We start from the raw sequence: 4,344 nt of genomic DNA, 5'->3' as shown, positions 1-4,344 counted from the left end.
AGTCCGTCCCTCCCGTACCGTAACGTAACGTACGTACCGTACCGTACCGCCCCCGCCCCCGCCCGTAACCGTAACCTAACGTACGTACGTACGACGTCGTGGGTGTGTGTGTGTGTGTGTGTGTGTGTGTGTGTGTGTGTGTGTGTGTGTGTGTGTGTGTGTGTGTGTGTGTATGTGTGTGTGTGTGTGTTGACAGTGTAAAATCACTGAACACAACACTAACTATGAGGTTCATACGGACGTTATGTTTACACCCTACTAATCCTTGTACGCTCCTATAAACACGTAATTCTGCTCTTACTCCCAAGCGCCACCTATCGCGCTTGCATCGCTGTGAACTACCGAAGAAACGTTGCCTGTGTCCTCTCACGCTCAATGTACTGCTATCTATGTTCACAGATCGAGGAATTCGCTGCGAGCGTCGTCTGAGACGATGACTAAGGGCAGCCAGTGTACGCCGAGTTCAAGCAGCCGAGGGTCGGTGCGCACGAACGCCAGCAAGAGCAGCAGACGCAGGGACGGCACAAGTTGGCCGACTCTCACCTGCACGCACCCGGCCTGTCCCGTACATGGACAACTAGCCATCGCTTATGGACTAGCGCCAAGAAACAGACTCTACAGCGCGCCCAACCGGCCGTCGATTGCCGTTAGTCGGCAGCTCTGCGGCCATGTCGAATGTCAAGAAGAGAATGCCAGTAGAGCGAGGCTAGGTAGCGCCACTAGTCGCCTGTCTGATAGCGGTCATAGAGATAGGGTCAACAGTACAAACAACAGGCAATATTGTGGCCATGTTAAATGTCAAGAAGAGAACACCAGTAGAGCGAGACTAGGTAGCACCACTAGTCGCTTGTCCGAGCATAGCTACAGAGACAGGGTCAACAGTACAAACAGTCGTCTTTCCGTGCCCGTAGATTTCCGCCATCACTCGCACGAACACATAAATAGCGTGCCAGTTCCAACCGCGGCGCCACGTAGCGACGCAAAGTGTCACCTGTTGGCATGCGCCAGTGGGGGCCACGTGGTCCGTCATGGCGAACACCATCGCACCAAAGTGCCCAGCGACCCCAAGCGGGGTTCTTCGTCGCCGCTGGTCTACAGGTTGCGCGCCAGTAGCGTGAACAGCCGAAGTGCGCGCGAGGCTTACGTTAGCAACGCCGACCCACATTTGAACATGAAAGAATATCACAAACGCAAGCCGGGGTTGGTCCTGAAGCGAGGTTATTACAGCACGGTGCTGCTATAGCCGCCTTGCCTTTCATTATCTGCCTTCTAACCCTGCCTAACCTCAATGCCAAGTAGACCTATTTACCCAACAAGGCAACGACGTCCAGCAACCCATTTGAACGTAGGACATGAAAGCACCACTGCGCGGCGTGTTCGTCAGCAGCAATGCGCAGCTGTAATACGCTAATGCCGCCGATTTAAATTATAATAGCATTCTCGTGAAGCTTCTATAAGTTCAATAGGGTTTATTGACATTATACAGACGGACGTATTCTGCGTGGGCGCTATCCCTTATCCTTCATTACACGTGTAATGCATGCAGTATATACTATATATATACGCATGTCCCATGATGCACCTTCATGACCACATCACGCGAAAGAGCGGGCGAGATCCATATTAATTTTTCTGAAGTTTAATTTACGATTTCATGCTAGGTGCGCGCACACAGACACATTGTACATAAACTCATTCACGATTTAGGTCGTAAATATTCGTCTATCTGCTATAAAGAAAAGCTTAACGCTGGATGAATCCCAATTTAAATTTGAAGGTAGGGCCTATAATTACGTTGAAATAAAAGTGATTCCACGGCAGATGTCGTAAAACCAATTAACGCCTCGATCCGGTTATCAATTATTTAAATTCACTTCACGCAAATTTGCAATTTTGCCCCTATACGTGTACGCGTTAAATAATAATCTTTGCGCAAATTTAACCGATGTAATCTCGATTCTTTAGCGCGATCAACGCAAGGATATCGAAGTGTAATTATTCGCGTGAGCATGTTGAATTCTTTCTGATGCAGCAGATGCGTTAAAACATGGCCGCGCGTCTGGAACAACAATTTCCGATGTCCGAACCGCTTTGTTTATCGCAAGGACGTGCATGGAATCCATGTGACGTTGGCGACCTCTAATTTACGTAACTAACTGTTCGTAAAATCTTACATTTACTTTCCCGCGTGCATCGAATGAAAGGGAAAGTAGTCCCCTGTTTTAAATATTGCCCGTATGTAGCGTATAAGATCTGGACCCTCTCCCCTGCAACAGTTCTTCGGTCTATTCCCTACCCCTCCCCCTCTCCGTGGGGCGTGATGCAGCCGTCTGGTGGCCAGAACTAATTACACAAACATATCGACGTGCGGGTGCGCTGAGAGAAAAACTCGGCGCAGGCAGTCAAGGCAGGCAGGTCAGGCAGTGTAGCCTTGAGTCAGTCGGCGCAGGCAGTGTAGTGACTACGACGACCGGCAGGAATCTAAAACACGCTGCCGTCGGAGAACACTGTTAACAATTACCGTTTACAATTAAATATAATAAATAAATTGTACACGGTCTTTGTTGATAATGTTAAGCAAAAGACCCGGGTGGTGAGATCCACGTCGCCGTGGAGCGAAACTGGGTGCGAAGAAACAGCCCGCTGAAGCTCGATATGCTTATATCATCATTACGTGAACTTACGTGAACCTACGTGAAGAAGACTTACAAACTTATCTTACCAGCTGATTGAAAATAAAAAAGAACTCATCATCAAAGTCGAAATTCGTTACGAAACACCGTTGATTAAGAGATTAAAGAGACCAGTCAAACGTTGATTGTCAGTCTAATTTTTACAGACTGTTAACTTGATAAAATCACGATGCTTCGCAAGCAGCGTTTTTGCTCAGTATTCAAGATATAATCCAGGGTGTGAAGCTATAGTGTGTGTGCGTGTGCGTGCATGTGTCTGCAATGAGAAAGAAAGAGATAGAAGAGAGGAAGAGAAGAGAGAGAGAGAGAGAGAGAGAGAGAGAGAGAGAGAGAGAGAGAGAGAGAGATAATACATATATATATATATATATATATAGATAGATAGATATATTACACGAGGACTACTCTATGGTGCCATTAGAATAGGTAGCCGAAGTAGATGGATAGTCGTTTTAACGTAATTTATGACGAAATAAATGAATATATTACAGCACGGGAGACACGGTAACGATAACAGATTACGCGATCTATAGAATTATAGCGCCGCTATATTTTATCGGTGGATGACTCGGGAAGGTGAGCCAGTTTTTAGATATTAATGCTCCCAAGAGAAGCATCCAATTAGAACAGAGTTTTCTCCTCCCGCAACGTTATCGTAAGATGCGATGCGGAAAACCCACTTCGAAAAAGATTTTATGGCAAAATGTTTTTTTTTCGGATGGATCAGCGCGTGGTAGAGAATGAGTTAATGAGTTCATTTTCCGGTCTGCCAGTGTTTATGAGATTTAATCAACAAATTTAACAAAGTTCGTGAAGAGAAAAATGGGCACTTACAAAAAAAAACGCACCCGAGCTTTAACGCTTAAAAGCAGCATTAGAAGTGACACGCACAAGCGATGGTGGAAATCGAAGGCAAGAAATGACAAAAAAAGACAAGAAAAGAAGGAAAGCGATGGCAAGAAATGTCTAGATAGACGATCTAGTATATTACTTTCTTAGTAAAATACACTCGCAGATACGTTGCTTAAAGGCAGCTTTCCGGCAAAGATTAATCGCAGGAAAAGTAGGCCTATGTCGTAACTCACAGATCTGCTCGGTATTGCCATTTCGGTAATGCACGGTGCCAGAAATAACACGCATATAGCACTGTAGGACTTTTTGTTTACTTCCTGTCGTCCGCGTAAGGCTCGGCTCTATATATTTTGCATCCGGCTAGCGGCAGATTACAATGTGGGGTGTGAATCGACCGGTAGAATGCGGCGGAGGCAGACGAGACAGATTTCCTATATAAATGATGGCGCGCTTATCGGCGTTCAACTAAGTATCGTCGTGTGAGTATTAGTAGAACCGTCGGCACTCCTTTTTCTACTCAACACGGATTCTGCGTTCGTAATTACACGTGTGCGTCAATGGAATGTTACAGCTCCAGCGAGTGTGATGAGTTCATAGTAGCAGACGATTTTATCTCATCATCCGCCGGCGGCTGAAAACTTCGGAATCCTCGTCTCCCGAAATCCCTATTTACTGATCACGGATCCACGATGTACTTAAATTCCCAAGGCGGTCCTGCATGCTATCCCCATCACAATAGAACCAAGTGTCTAGAAATCAATTACTGCGACTTTCTCTTTTGTGATCAGTATATATATAT

Source organism: Priapulus caudatus, unplaced genomic scaffold (assembly GCF_000485595.1).
Source record: "Priapulus caudatus unplaced genomic scaffold, Priapulus_caudatus-5.0.1 Scaffold1577, whole genome shotgun sequence".
Lineage (NCBI taxonomy): Eukaryota > Metazoa > Priapulida > Priapulimorpha > Priapulimorphida > Priapulidae > Priapulus > Priapulus caudatus.
This window is presented reverse-complemented; position numbering follows the sequence as displayed.